Source organism: Citrus sinensis, chromosome 2, assembly GCF_022201045.2.
Source record: "Citrus sinensis cultivar Valencia sweet orange chromosome 2, DVS_A1.0, whole genome shotgun sequence".
Classification (NCBI taxonomy): domain Eukaryota; kingdom Viridiplantae; phylum Streptophyta; class Magnoliopsida; order Sapindales; family Rutaceae; genus Citrus; species Citrus sinensis.
Genome location: NC_068557.1, coordinates 12,148,817 through 12,166,201, shown reverse-complemented (window position 1 = coordinate 12,166,201; position 17,385 = coordinate 12,148,817).

The following is a 17,385-nucleotide window of genomic DNA, read 5'->3' as shown; positions in this document are numbered from 1 at the left end:
TCACGTTTAAAGTTAATGGTCAAAGATTAAAGCCATATCTAGAGTACCAACCACATGAAGAAGACACCGAAATAAATTTGAGTGACCCACCAAATTTGAATTGATTTTTTTTCTTTTCGTTGATTTGATTTTTCTTTCTTTCTTTTTATTATTATTCTTTTGCTAATTGAAATTGTTTTTGCATAAGTGTGTTTATTTTACCATTAAGTTTTCTCTTATCATTTTTAACCATGAGTCTCATACTTAGACCGTTCCTCCTGAACATTCTTAAACCACTTCAACGTGTCAAAACTCATCTCAAAAGGCAGATTCAATTTTGTAAAACATAACGCATTTGGGCTCTACAACCACCAGAGTTAGTAGCCTATGTTGAGGGTTTAGAACGCCAACTCAGAGACATTGAGAGAAGTGTTTACGACATCCAGTTGGAGCTTGAGGTAAATTCAATAAGAGGACGATTTTAATTTTCTTTGTGTGTTTTAATTTATTTTTCTATTTGTGTGCTTTAGTTTGTTACCCCGGTGAAGTGGCGGATAACGGTACTCCGTGACAATCAAGTCGGTTACTTCAGTTTCCCATAATAACTGATATTCTGAGGCGAAGGTATGGACAGAAACGAGATTCTAGCGAAGCTTCACAAGCGATTCCCTTCACTTCCTCAGAATGCCCTCCTTACGATCTATAAAGCTCGGTCCGAACGCATGCGATTACTCATGAGGAATAACATACTTGCTGACATCCGTTGGTTAATCGAGGCTAAAGTACGATCGGCAGGTGAGTTACCTCCAAAATTTATTGCATACATGCCTGGTTGTGGTAAAGGAAATTATGCAAGAAAACGACGAGCTCGAAGAATTTCTGTTGCTTGTCATAAGTGTGCCAGAATGAGTTGCAATAAAAACCCATGTTCTTTAGGAATGATGTCTGATAACAAGATAAGATTCAATTCATTAGGGATGGCTTGAATAAGGATTCATTGGATGATATCCTTTTGTCTCTTGAAACGCATCCCAGTGGATATGTGCAAGGAGCGATTCTCCAGTTATGGTCATTATTCCAGAAAGAGCATGCGCGATATAGTCTCGGGAATCTGACTATAAACGACCCTGTTTGCCAGTTTATAAGAAAACTGGATAGGAAGCCTATCCTCGACCCATGGAGGGCGTTCAAGCCGTTTCTGGACGTAAAACCAGAGGAAGATGTGAGCCACAGTCGCAACTACCTGTAAATATCCTTTTACTTTATTGTTATTTTATTTCACTATTGTCTTATTGTTTGCATTATTGTCTTTAATAATTTTATTACTGTTTGTTTTTTCCTTTTTACTGTTTTCTTTTTGACTTGCGAGCCACGTGCTTTACGCGTTATTTGACACTGACATATTACCTCATACACAACCATAACCAAGACTCTTAAATGTGATTTCTTTTTTGTCAAGCACTCACAAATTGTTTTCGAGAAGTATCACAATGGCAGCTACTCCCAATAGACAATTCAAGAACATTTGTGTGCTTTCTGGATTTACCTATGGCAAACATAAAGAGTTCGTTGAGGTAGCCATAGATCTTGGTCGAAGCATAGCAGCGAGAAAATTACACTTGGTGTATGGAGGAGGTAATCGAGGGTTATCAAAAATGGTCTCAGAAGCAGCTTTTATCAGAGGAAGTCAAGTGTTAGGCATCATCCCAAAAGTCCTAAAACCATTGGGCAGTTCGTCTGACTCATCAACTGGAGAAGAGTTAGTCGTCTCAGGTATGCAAGAAAGAATAACTGAAATGCTTAATTATGCTGATGCTTTTATTTTCCTTCCAGGAGATCTTGCAACACTAGAGGCACTTATGACACTAGCATCTTGGGCCCATCTACACATTCACCAGAAACCCATCGGTTTGTTAAATGTCAATAACTTTTATGATGGCTTTATCGCATTTCTTAACCATGCAATAAAAAACTATTTCATTCCTTCTAATGTGAAAAAACTCTTTATTTGTGCTCACACTGCTACTGAGCTACTTGATATGTTACAAGCTTATAAACCGGAGCTAGACCCCTGGACCTTTGTGTTGGAGCGACCAAATAATGATGGTAACAGTAGCCGCAGTAAGAAGTACAAATTAGATTTAACTCTCCGCCTGTAAATATTTTCTTCTGTGTTGCACCACCCAGGTGATGTCTTCTAAACTCTACTTCTTTCATTTCAAACATTGAGGACAATGTTTCGTTCTGGTTGGGGGGAGGGAATAGTCGACAATTGTGGAATTTTGGTTAAGTTTTTACTAATTTTTTGTTGTAGAAACTAACTGTTGCTAACTTTTTGTGTTGAAGATGGCTGAATATGGAGTGTAGTTACTCTAGAAACGCATCTTCATTGTTTGAAAAAAAAATTCAAAAAAAAAATTAGACAATTTCTTTTTCTTTATTAAGTTTTGATGTTTATTTTTCTTCTTTTTAATTTCTCCTCTATGAATATACATTTTCCAACTTTTGAGTCAAAGATGGCTGAATATGGAGTGTAGTGCCTCTAGAAACGCATCTTCTTAGTAAAAAAAAAAAAAACCATTTTTCGTTTTCTATCATTTTAAGTGTAACTTTTCTAATTAGTTTTTATGCATTATTTTCACATTTCTGCATGCATATTTTCCTTTCATGTTTAGAATAGGTTGGGGGGTAGAATGTTGTTTAAAAAAAAAAAAATTTTTGATTTGTTTTTGGATGACATGATTAATTTCAAATTTTAGTATTTGTATTATCTTTGGTCTTAAGTGATGTTACGCTATGTTTGCTACTTTACATGTTGATGTCAGAGACAAATGTGAGTTGCTTGAAGGAATGAACATGTCATAATAAGTACCAAGTGAGTTTTTGAGCCTATCATTTTTCTTGGAGAGTAACCCTTTTGCCCATTCTTTATACAGCTTAACGGTTTATTATTGTATGCACGATCTCTAGATTTCTTTTGAGTTAACCCTTAATAAAAATAAAAATAAAAATAAAAGAAAAAAAAAGTGTGTTGCTACATTTGGAGGCCCATCTAACTAGTAGATATGGAAGGTTATTTAGAGCCCTAAAAGACGATGGAAAGGCCATCTTTGATCCGTTTGAGCCTTTCTAACCATCCCTTTTATTAAATATCCATAGTTAACCCTTTTGAGCCTTTAAAAAAAAAAAACATTTTCTTTGTCAACTTATCATCTTGACCCACTCCGATTTGGAGTATTACCCGATATCTTATAAGTTCCATCACCTATTTATGTTTGAGAAAATGTAAATAATTATGTTGTTCAGTGAAGTTATAGCAAAAAAAAAAACAAAAAAACAAAAAAAAACAAAAGTTGTTGTTTCAAAAGAATAAAAATAACAATAATAGGTGAAATCCACCTTGCAACTTCCAAAAAAAAAAAAAATTCTCTGCATTTTTCTCAAACATACACTTTGTTTTCCTTATTTCCTTTCTTTGTTAACCATATCCCTAGCCTACGTTACGTCCAAATAAAAGTCCTTCTTGATTTTAGGGAACTATAGTTTGAAGTAGAAGCTAGTTATATGGGCTAAAAAGATGTAGTGATGCATAATAAAAAATAAAAAAGATAAATAAATTGGGTTGACTAGCATTTTTGTTTGACTTGAGATCGTATTATTTCTAAGCTGAGGGCATATTTATTTCATCTTGGTGAGAGCATGTGATATCACTTCTTTATTATTTTCTCTCTCAATTACCATTCATTGGAGTGACTATTTTTATTGGTTTTAATTTCTTTGTGAGAGTGTCACTACTTCCAGTGAGATTTTGGGGTTTGACATGTCATTCTTGAAAGTAGCTATGACAAAGTCTACTGGGCTGATTCATGTGGATGGTTGATGTGGGTGTGATGTTGCTTTAGACTGGAGATAATGCTTATACTTTTATTTGATTGCTATCATTAATCTGACGGAATAAATACGAGTGTTTCTATTACAAAAAAAAAAAAAAACAATATTTTGAATTTGAATTTTGTTTTCGCTTTATTTGCTAGGGACTAGCAATTAGCTGGTTGGGGGGTGTGTTGAGTGTTAGAAAATGCATATTTATAACGGAGAAAACCGTCATTTTACATTTCAAGTCTTACTAACAACCCTTACTTTTATGTATTTAACCTTCTTGTGATTTAATTACATGTGTTTTATTTTAATTAAGTATTTTATGTATTTTAGGGACATTATAGTCATTTCACAATAAAGGAGAGATCAGACGGCAAAACGGACATCACTTTTGAACTCAGGACAGTCGAAAACCTTAGGAGGAGCATAAAAGGAAAAATGGCATTATTCATATGTACGGTACTATTCACGTGTACGGTACTAACTACGTTACTGTTCACATAGACGGATCGATGATGTGGCATTGACTGATGATGTGGCATTGACTGATGAGGTGTCACGATCCTGTTGGGCTAAAATTCTTATGTACTGTTGATGGTGACGTGGCAGCATATCAATGGATGAAAAATCTCGCGTACGGTACATGCATCACAAAGGATTATTTTCAACCAAACCGCGTTACTGTTCATCCGAGTCAAACCGCGTTACTGTTCATCCGAGTCAAACCGCGTTACTGTTCATCCGAGTCAAACAGTGTTACTGTTCATCCGTGTGGTCAAACCGTGAACTGTTGACTGATGACGTGGCGCAATCCTGAGCGTCCAAACTGTTTTTAATCCGATGGCCATGATTTACTCCATGTATCTATAAAAAGGGGGCCTCCCCTCCCCCTAATTTGATATCTCTGAATCCATTTTTGGGATCCATTTTCTGTAATTCCTTCTCCATCTTGTATTTTCTTCGTATTTTAATAAATTCCCATTTTGCCCCTAGTTCAATTATGAGTGGCTAATTTTCTTTCAAGCTTGGGTTGAAGGTGAAGTCTCAACATGTGTCATGGGCTTTATTTGGTAAATTTATTTTCTCTTCCCCTCTAGTTTTTGTGGATGTTTTGACTTCTCGTCGACAAATAATACTAATCTTGTCTAGTACCGCCTTGGTTTCACCGGCCCTCTAGTACAAGGTTATTATTATTTGGCACGATAAGCCCTTAGCACCATATTGATTAGAGCGTGGTTCATGAGGTGTGGATTCCCCCCTCATGATTTAATTGACATTAATACGGATTATTTAGCCTATGATGCATGTTGATACGGATCCAGATACCCAAGTACGTCAATTTAATAGATTTTCTCTTCAATTTATTCTCTCCATTGCAATTCCAGTTTTAGAATTTATTCTCGCCATTTTAATTTAAGTTTTAGCATATTCCAAATCATTTCCACCATAATTCCAACCACCCATTTACAAAATTAATTCTACATATAATTAAAATCCACCTCCTCGTGGGATCGACACTCGTCACCATTGATCTACACTACAATAGATTTGTGCGCTTGCGAGTACATTAAAATTTGCACAACAGTGAGTGTGGCTACATTTTAGGGTGGTAATTTGTTGCTTGGTCGAGCAGCTGCCCTTGGCAAGGAAGGCTTTGGAAAACCATAGCATCAGGGGCCTAGGCCCTGTTCTGGTTACTACAATTAGTGTAGTGTAGCACCTTTATTTTCAGGGCTTACTTCGGATAGTACCGCTGCTATTGTTTGAGTATAATCCTGGTATCTTTCTACAATCGTCTTTGTGGCTCCTGTTGTTGCGGAGCCTCTGTGCTGTTGGTTTTACCCTGCCCGGTAACGGGTCCTTGAATATTCTCAGGTGGAGATTGTCGACCAAAAAAAAAAACTAAATGATCAGTCAAATAAGTAAAAGATATTTTAACGTTTAAAAAAGCTTTTCAAAGACATCAACATAAGTCATAAGCATTCACCTAAAATAAGAGCACTCCAATCCTAGGGCATCAAGTGCATCAAGTGCACCTCTAAATACTGAACAATTTACAAGTCATTATTCTTCACAAAATCTGCTTTTATGTGAAATTAATTTTACATACCGATCTTATCAACTTAAGATGTATACCATCAATGTAAAGTTCGAACATGAACATCATTCACATTCAATTTATAATCGATTTTTCTCCACAAAACATGCTCAAACATGTCAAACTAATCTTACATATCTAATCAAATTAAGGTGTGTATCATATGTATAATGTTCAAATATGAACATCATTCATATTCAAATGCTCGACATTCAAATCAAATACATAATTGCTTATGAGATCATATGAACCTAATAGTGCACATATGTGCAAAATTATCATGCCAACAGACCTATATAGTATTACAAAATATACCAATAAAAGAAATAAATGTGTCTGAGGTATGTATACCCCTAAAAGCACCCATAAGGCTTTTAAAACCACACAAAATAGGGAAAGGGCAAGATTGCAAAAGACATAAAAATCTAGGTTCTACTTGTATACCAAAAAATTTGTTAACTGAGGTGCGAAGATAATTTGAATTATTTGTTCGTTATGTCACAATCACTATCTATCACACCATAAAAAGTTTTTATTTTAAAAAAACAAAAAGAAAACGAAAACGAAAAGAAACACATAAAAAAGAATGGTAAAATAAATAAATACTTAAACATTGATTTATTAAAAGTACTTGCTAACCTACCTTTCAAGGTTGTCAGCCCAAAGAAAGTCAAGACACGCTTCCCATTTGTTTCCAATGACTTGAAAAATATTAACCAAAACAAAATATAAAACCCTAGAACCAACCATTCATTTGAAATAATAAAATCTTCATAAAGCATTAACTTTAATTATCCCTAGAACCAACCATTTGTTTGAAATAATAAAATCTTTATAAAGCATCAACTTTAATTATCTTTAAAGATATAATATTAATTTTAAGAAGAGATGGATAATTGTAACCAACATTGAATCATGTGTTGTTCAAACTACAATGCCCTTGAGCCGATTTGACGTTGTTCTCGCCTAAGAGCATCACCAAAAGGCTCTTCAAATAAAATTATGGAGTAGGTCACCCCATTGGTTTGGGCTCAAAACTTTTAAAATAGTAGCCGTGGAATAGGCTGGTTCTGAATGTGATTCACTGAGAAAGAAATGTTTGAACTTAACTAAATCAGTGATTTCTAAAATGCTTTGATAGTAGGACTGGGGTTTTGTTAAATCCCATGGTTTAAAAAACCAACCCTTAGGGAAAAACTTTGAAATTGCTTGGAAAGGATCAGCATGGTAAAATCCATCTTCTAAAGAAAGAATATTTTGAAAATGGGTTTTATCAAACCAATCGGAGGTTTTCTTTGAAGGTGATGGTTGGGAAAGTACAATTTGGAAAGAAGAGCTTTCACCAGAGACAATCACATTTTGAGAAGAGGGTTTTGAGATTTCTTTGGAGATAGGGTTTTCTTTTTCTTCTTTTGAGAAAATCTGGCTTTAGGAAAGGTTTTGTAAGGCGAGCATAAGCTCAGGGGACTTTGTAATGGAACTCATCCATTGTTTTACTTGTTCATCAGAAGAGGTGGTTTTGTAATGGGCACCATGTTCTTCAACCATTTCTATCCAAGATTTAATAGGCATGGCTGAGGAAAGTAATTTGTCTTTAGAAGGGGCAGCTTGAGGTTCTTTAGAGGTTGCTCTAGATTCAGAATCTTTAAGAACAGCTTTACCTTTGTCTTTCTTTTTTGGCGGCATTATCTGTTTTGAAGAAATTCCCGAGTTAGAAAATCAGGAATAAAATTTGTATCACCTTTAATAGATTCAATATCAAAATCAAAAACACTGAAAATGGCTTGCCATCGTGCAAAAATCTGTTTTGATGCAATATTTTGAACATCTTTTTCCAAAACATGTTTTGCAGCTTTGCAATCAATTCTAAGTAGAAATTTTTGATTTAATAAATCACTTTGAAATTTTGTAATGCATAAAACAATGGAAAGGATTTCTTTTTTTATAGCAGAATAATTTTTCTGGCAATCATTCCAATGTGCAGAAACATATTGTACTATCTGTTCTTTATCATTTTCTTTTTGCTTTAATATGCCTCCATAACCTAAATCAGATGCATCAGTTTCAACAATTTTAGGTAATTTAGGATTAGCAAGATATAAACATGGGATGCTTTTCACAGAATTCTTTATAAGCTTTACAACCTTGGTATGTTCATCTGTCCAGGGAACAGGTTTTTTCTTTAATCTATCATGCAAGGGTTTAGACATCCTATTAATATTAGGACAAAAATCAAGAACATAATTTAAACTTCCAAGAAATCTTTGTAATTGGGTTTTGTCAAGAATTTTATCAGGAAATTTATCAGCAAACAAAAGAGATCTCTCGATTGGAGTGATTGTTCCTTTAGAAATATGATGACCAAGGAATCTGACTTTTGTTTGAAATAAAGAAACCTTAGAACTGGAAATTGCCAATCCAGCCTTTCTGGTGGCAAAATAAAATGTCTTTAAATGTTTGAAATGTTGATCGATAGAATTTGAAAATATCAATACATCGTCAATGTAAACAATGCAAAAATCAGAATGAGGATTATAAATATCATTCATAATTTTTTGAAATTCTGAGGGTGCATTCTTTAAACCAAAGGGCATAACAGTCCACTCATACTGTCCAAATGGAACAGTAAAAGCAGTTTTGTAACGGTCATTAGGATGAATTTGGATTTGCCAAAAACCAGATTTCATGTCGAATTTTGAAAAAATAAGAGCAGAACATAGTTTTTGGAGTAAATCTTTTTTATTAGGTATTGGATACCTAATCCATTTTAGAGTGTTATTAAGAGGTTTGTAGTTTATAACTAATCTAGGAGTGCCTCTTTCAATTTCAGAATTTTTATTAACATAAAAAGCGGCACAAGACCATGGGGACCTTGACTTAACAATGAGTCCTTTTGACTCTAAATCTTTGATTTCATTTTTGCAATGTTGTTCCAATTCCATGTTCATCTGGATTGGACGTGCTTTAGTGGGGATCTGTCTTTCATTAAAAGAAGTTTCATAAGGTAGATCTACCATGTGTTGTTTTCTGTCCCAAAAAGCAGAATGTAGATCAGCACAAATTTCTTTTTCAATGAGAGTTTTGAAATCAGAAATCTTTCTTTTAATGAAATTACTTTGTAATTGACTTTCAATTCTTTGTAAGTTTAAATCTTTTTGTAAAAACATTATATCACACTGTTTTGATTTAAGTAGGTTATTTATTCTGTTTTGATAAACAGAACAGGCTTTAACAATATTCAAATTCCTTGTTTTAGGTTTTTTAATAAAAGGGAAAACAAGTTTCTTGTTTTTTGCTTTGAATGATATACTATCATAATTGACAGTATATGGAGTTATAAGATTTATAAAAGGAGTTCCCAAAATGATGGCATGATGAATATCATTTGTGAGGACAAAAGAAGTTTTAAAATCAAAACCATTATTATGGATTGAGGCTTCAACCTTGGAACTGACATTCAGTTTTGAATTATTAGCGGCAGAAAGTCTTTCTTTTGTTTTTTCATGAAATCTTTTGGGGATGATGTCTTCTCTAATGCAATTTAAATCTGCGCCAGTATCAAAAAGGGCAATGGCGTCCATTGCAAAATCATCAGAAAAGATTAAAGTGACTTTAATCAAATATTTTCTTGTGGTGATTTGCTTTAAAACAAATAGAAAATCATTGGGTACTGACTCAATGTTTTCTACTTTAATATCACCACCATCATCAGGATTAGATTCATTGTCTGAATTATCCTGCAATTGTTTTTGTAAAAGAAGTTGGATAGTATCAGAATCACTTTTTTGTTTTTCTTTTAAATCTCTGATTTCACATTTGATTTCTTTTATCTCTTTCTGAAGATCTTGGATATTAGGAACCGTCTTCTTTGTTTTCTTTTTATCCAAAATTTGAGTAAGATCATAAGAATTCTTTTTAACAATTGGGACTTTAGAAGTCTCGATTAAAATCCAAAGTTTTCAAAAGTTTATCAAGATATTCTTTTTGAAGATTTGGATCAGAAATATGCTTTACAAGTTCAAGAAAAGTTTCTTGGTCTTTAGTCAAAACATTGATTTTCTTTAAATATGAATCAGATTCAGATTCACTACTGCTAGATACAGAGTCATCTGAGTCAAAAAGCTCATCAACTTGATATGGATCACTGTCTCCCGACATGGAAGATTCGGAATCAGAAGATTCGACAAGAAGGGAGACTATTTTGGAAAGGATTTCCTCATCGAGGTCAAGTTCATGAAGCTTTTTGTTCATCCTGCAATAATTTGCAGTATGACCTTTCATGCCACATTTATGACATATAGCTTCTTTGTAATTGAAAGGGGTCTTTGGTTTGGCTCGAAACTCTTTTCTTTTAGAGAATTTGGGTTTCTTATAAGGCCTCGAAGGTTTCTTATAAGGAGGTTCTCTAAAATTACGAAAGGGTTTCCTAAAAGTTTTTTATTTGTAATGTTTCCTGCGAGGTTTAGTAAAATACTGGCCATTACAATCTTTGGGATAAGAGGTTTTAAAGGGGTCATAATTGAATTGTTTACAGAAACCGCCTAACTCTTGTTTAGACTTTTTAAGTTCACACTTAAGACGTTTCTGTAATTTCAAATCTTGACAAATCTTTAATCCTTCTTTATTGACGAAACTGACAAGTTCACCGTAGGTAAGCTCGTCATATGGAATACGATTATCATAAAGGGCTTTGATGTAATTTCTTACTTTTTCACCTAGAAGGGTAGGTAATCCAGCAAGAAATTTTTCTTTCCAAGTTATATGATTTGCATCATCCCTTAGAAATAGTCTGGTAAAAAATGAGGTTTTGTAACTTTGAAATTCACTAAGTTTCCTACATCTTAAATTATGTAGTAACTCAGCGTTTTTATCACAAAGGTGTGAAGGGTCACCAATGAAATGGAGGGAAATGGTTAAAATTAGAGTAGCAACAGCATCCTGAATTGGATTGTTGAACTCATCAAAAATAGGGACTCCATTTTCATCGACTTGAATGGAATTTAGAATGTCTAATTGTTGCTGATTAGTGAGAAGATGATCCCACCAACCTTTTAATTGACCAGTAAAACCGGCAATGAGGATTTCTGATATAGCACGATCAGAAGTTCCTGCTTGGGTTTTATAGGCATTGGTTGCCATTGTCATTTGTTGCAACAATCCTAGGATATTGTATTCGGACATGCCGTCAATATTCCACTAATAGACTGAAGATGCATTATATCGGGATTGATTTAATGCACTTGGTCTATTATCTATTGCTAGATCTGGTGGAGTCTTGACAGTGGGAAGGGCTAATTCCCAATGAATTTTGTTGGCTTTAGGAGTAGAAGGTTCTTCTTTGAAGGCTTCTATATCAGAAGAGGCTATAGACATTTGGTCTTGTTCTAATACTCCAATCTTGCTAGATTGAGGAGTATCAGGGGCTTTGGAATGTGTTATTATTTATTTAAAGAGCCACATCAATATTTAAGGCTCCAAAAGATATTCCAATTAAGATTCTTCAAATAAGAGATGATTCTCTCTCTTTAAATTTGGAGAGTTGATTTCTCCCTATTCAATTTATATTTTATTATTTTTCATTGGAGAAAGAGAGAGAAGTGTTTTAATTGCTATTGACTTTTCCTTTAAAAAATAATTATTTGATTAAAATAATATTAACTTATTTCTATTTGAAGAGTCTTTTGGAGAATAACATATTTTTTCACTCTTTTATTTGCCACATAAGTAAGCAAATAGATATTTGAAGAGTAAAATTAATAGAGGCTTTCGGAGATGCTCCAAGCATTGGAAATGGAAAAGTAAGACAAGACTAGAGCTATTTCGAAAGGCATCCAATTAAACAATATATGAAAATCATTCTGCCTCTATCGACACCCATTTATTTAATAATTTAAAACTAGCCTTGTGGTGCATTTACTTCCCAAATTGGGGAATTGAAATCCTAAATCAGGATCATTGACAACATTTACTTCACAAAATATATACGAGAACTAAAATCGAAATTGTGGGTTCCACCCTAATTCAGGAATGAGGAATTAGAGATTGATTCCCAAGAGGAAGGTGGGAATCAGTCTCCCATGCCCAAGAGTTCCAATTCTACCCTCATTAACGTTTCGATATTCACAAAATGCCCTCCATTTAAATGAAAAATATAAATACAAAAGAATTTTAAAAACATATCCCTAATAAAATCCTTTTGTCAAAGCTCCATCAAGCGAATGCAATCATACCTTCTTGTCACTGTTGCTGCCAAAATCCAACCATCGTCTTCATCATCGCTAGTCCATCGGCTGTGAAGTGGCAATTGGTTACTGATTTCATCTCCGTTTAGGCTAGTTTTTTTTCTCTATTTGTCAATGATGTTCATCTTGACCGTACAATCTTCACCGTAGATCTCAAGCATCTCGTCACCATCTTCATCGCTGCAAATATTGATTAGTATTAAAAATTGTTTGATTATCAAGCGATAAAAAATATAATTTTGTGCTTATATTATAATTTATATTTTTGTGTATGCAATATATTAGGAATTATTAATTATGTTTTAACTATATATAATTTTGTGTATTTTTGTGTGTTTATTAGGTAAATATTAATTTTACGTAATTCTAGGCTCCAAACAAATAAACATATGTCAAATTTGGATTCCGGAGGTTCGAAAACCTTAAGATGAGTCAAGAACGGCAAAAAGTTGACTTTTTCTGTTGACCGAACACTGATTGGATGATAAAATGAGCTTACAATAGTATGAATACATTAGATATTTTGACTAAATCTCAACCATTCATGATTCAATGGCCACGATTGTGCCACGTGGCAATGGTTGGTGAAGCAAGTTGTAGGATCTGAATCTTTGTATTCGACTCAACCTAATCCATCTATTAACCCGCCAAATCTCAACTATTCTTTGACCAAATCGGACGCTTCACAAGATGCCACATGTAATGTTGACTTTTGAAGTTTGACCAGCCGTTGGATCTTTATCTAATGGTTGTGTAGATTACATGCATAAAGGTTATGATAGATCGCAATACACTGGATTATGAATTTATTTTTCTATAAATAAAGCCTCATTTTTATGTTTTGGAGCATCTCTTTTCCTCTCAATTTCTCTCAATTTCCCTGTAATCTTATTTTTCAGGTGTGTTTTAATATTTTGCATAATTATTTTTATAAATAAATTTGATTTTATTTTTAATTTTAGTTGCTTTTATTCCTTTTAATTATGAGTAATTTAAATTTAATAATTATTTTTATTTCAATTATGCTTATCTAAATAATAATAGTTAGGGTAAGGTGAAACTCTTAGGAAATAAATATGATTTAATCAAATTCTATTTTTAATTACATAAATTAAATTATTTTCTATTTAATTTTATACATATTTTATATTTTGAAATTTTGATTATTGTAGACAAATAAGGGAATTTGGCACAATAAATTCTTAATATCTTAATATAAAGTATGGTAAAATGGTATTTTGACTTATTGTAGACAAATTAAATATTGGCACAATAAATACTTAATCCATAATAAAATTGCACAATAAATACTTAATCCATAATAAGATTAAGGGGAAAATAATAATAATTTATATAATTAATCTTTTGGGCAAAAACATCTATAAAAAAGGCAAAAATAATTTATTAAATTTTATTTACTACTAGGAGTGGATCCATAACCCTAACTAATTCAATTTTATAGTTTCATTTAAATTAAGTTGTTTATATTCAAGTTTTATTTTTATTTTTAGATAAAAGAAAATAAACAAATTAATCTTTTTTTCTGTAGATCGACTTTGAACTCACCAAGCTATAATATAACAAGACACTTGGGAGTTAAAAATCACTTTTAAATTGTGTTAACTACTGATCTAACCATTTTGGCATTGAAGCACAATTTTTTGGTTGTGAATTACTTCTTCATCTTTTTTTATTTTTTATAAATTAGCGAGAAAAATTCCCAATTTCGGTAAGGGCTACAGAAGATTGCATTGTTTCCACATTCTTTGATCGATGTATACGTATATAAGTGTGTATGGAGATTGTTATGTTAGGATCAGGTATCGGGTCTAATTTTTCTTTTGTTTTATAATAAAACTAGAAAATAGAACCGTGCTTCACGCGGTTTTGAAAAAAGAATTTAGTATTATCCTTTTTTTATTTTACACTTGATGAAACTGATAAAACATATGAATTGATTTTTTTTAAAAGATGAGGCAGCCTTATAAAAAATAAAAAAAGATATTAGCCAGCAATACAAATAAAGAAATAACACAAGATAAAAAATAAAATGAGAGAATATATTATAGAGTGATTTTATTCATTCCAACTGTGTGTGTACAAAACAAAAAAATAAGCTCTCCTTTTATAGTTACACAATCACTCCATGAAATTAATGAAAAATTATAGATCATAATTCCTTATGAGATAGTGGGAGTTATAGGGAATGTAAAGGTTGCTAATGGGAGATAGTGGGGAGACTAAGAGATATATGTTATGAACATCTACATTTATTTTAATAAATGTATAACACTCCCCCTTGGATGTTCATTACAAAGAATATGCCTCATTAAAACCTTTACATAATTGTTATTGTGTAATAATAATTAAATTAATTATAAGAAGATGAAACGTCAAATCTAAAAAAAAAATCTATATTTATTAGATAATAGAAAATATAAAAAGATGAGAAATAGTGATGCCACATCACCTCTTGTAGTCCCAGCTTTATATATATATATATATATATATATATATATATATAGAAACTATTAGCCAGCAACAAAAATAAAGAAGAAACGCAAGATAAAGAATAAAATGAGAGAATATATTAGAGAGTGATTTTATTCATTCTAATTGTGTGTGTACAAAACAAAAAGATGAGCTCTCCTTTTATAGTTACATAATCACTCCATGAAATTAATGAAAAATTATGGATTATAATTTCTTGTGAGATAGTGGGAGTTATAGGGAAGCTAAATGTTGCTAATGTGAGATATTGGGGAGACTAAAAGATATATGTTATGAATATCTACATTTATTTTAATAAATTCATAACACTCCCCCTTGGATGTTCATTACAAAGAATATGTCTCATTAAAACCTTTACATAATTATTATTGTGTTTTACATAATTATTATTGTGTAATAACAATCAAATTAATTATGAAAAGATGAAAAATCAAATCTAAAAGAAAATTTCTCTATTTATTAGATAATAGAGAATATACAAATATGAGAAATGGTGATGTCACATCACCTCCTCAAGTCTTAACTTTATATATATATATATATATATATATATATATAGATTGGGTGCAGGTATAATTATTCATATCCATTTATTGGACGGGTAGGGTATAGATATTAAACACTAAAACCTGCACCCACTCGTAAGCCTGTTTTATTATTTATTTTATTATTAATTTTTAAAAGCTAAAGTTATTAATTAACATCTAAACCTAATTATTAAAAACCCTAAAAGACTAAAACATGAATAACTAAAGTTAGCAGCTTTAAGTCTTCAATTTTTCAATTGTAGGATATTTTGAAACCTATTTTGAAACCCTAAGAATACCAAAAGTTAAAGTTTTAAAGAATAATTATCTTTACAAGATTTGATTCAAGACGCCAATTCTAATCATTGCAGTATTTACTAGAAAAATAACCAAAGATGGTCTGAAAACTATGAATCTATATCAATGACCGAATGACCAAATTTCTTTCCAAAATCAATAAAATAACCTCCATCTTGGATATCTATATTCTTATAGTTTAAGAGAAATAAATCAACTAAAATTCTTAACATCATTCATCAATCATCAATATTTCATTAGGTATTTCTCCATATAAATATTGAAAATTTTCTTCCTGTTATTTTAATATTATTAAATTAAAAGGAGATATAGGGAATGGGGGAAGAGAATGGGTATCTATACTTTTTAACGAGTACAGATACGAGTATTTGCAATCCCCACATAACACCTATCCCGTTGGCATTCCTAATTCCAATTCATTCTGATTCCGTTTAGTAAAAACATCATAGAAATAAAAGGCCTGACTAAAAAAAAAGCCTAAACATTTAAGTTTCAGGTCAGGTCAAGCCCGGCTTAATTCGGGTCAGGCTTTTTTCCAAGCTCGAATTTTATAATATTTAAGACTTTTTTTAAATTTAAGTAATTTAATTTTTTTAAATAGATATAACATTCCTCATATATTAAAATTTAACATAAATATCAAAATTACTTAAGGTCTCAACCATATAATTGTATAAATAATAAAATAAAGGTAATCCAAAATTATGTCTTATAAAATTATACAAATAAAATAATATTTTTTAATTTTGAATTTTGGGTCGGGTCACGTCGAGCCAGCTAGAGCACGACCCTGACCCGAATTTTAATCGAGTCCTTATATTTAGGCTCGAGCCCAACCCGAAATCCTTAAATTTGGGTCAAAGTTTGAAAAATTCGAGTCGGGTCAATCGAGCCAAAATTCGAGTCAGACTTTTTGCCATGCATACCTGCACTGGTACCCAACAGATTTTTTCTCAATACCAAATTCACTTGCAACCTGTAGTGAATTTAACTTTAAAATACCAAACCTACCTGTAACCCGCAAAATTACTCGTAGAGGGCGGGTTTAAACAGGTTTGCGGGTAATTTCACCATCCCTAAGTGACTAGTTTTAAGGTTGTTTTGTTTTCAAATGACGTATTTGACCCTCTCACGGTTGTTATTTGCTTGCGCACATTGCTGTTGTGGGTCAATATAATTTTCACGCATAATGATGAAAATTTCAAAAACAGGCATCCGAATCTTCTAATTTCTAATTGACCCCTTGACTTTGATTATCAGTTCATCACGTTGGGTTAATGAACTAAGATGACAAGATACCTCGTACATTTAACTTGTATATTTTTTCTAAAGGCAGCTAAAGAGTATATTTTTTCTAAAGGCAGCTAAAGACAAGGCAATTTGCTGCAGGTTCAATGAATTATATTTAGGTGATAAAATACGCCGATCACAAGTAGATTTTTCTCAAAATTTTACTATGCTCATCTCATATGCAGTGACCTTAAATACATCAGCTCAATAAAAAAGTAATTAATGAGCAGGACTTTTACAAAGAGTCAGTTAAACTGAGCCAACCCGAAGGAGACTCGGTCAAAACCACCTCATGAATTTTCTCTTAAAAATTAGGGATTGAGCTCAATCCTCCAAACTATCATTCCGTCATTTAAGGCGGAGAAGACAAATAAAAGTCCAAAGCAATTTGCTACTATCTGGGCATTACAACATTACAGGTTTCAATGTTAAAATATGCAGAGTCCTGCCTCCATCTCAATGGAGCTTACTTGCAAAGATGTAGCTAATGCATTGCATGCACAAGCCCACTCTCCTCTACTAACATGATCAAACTAGTCAT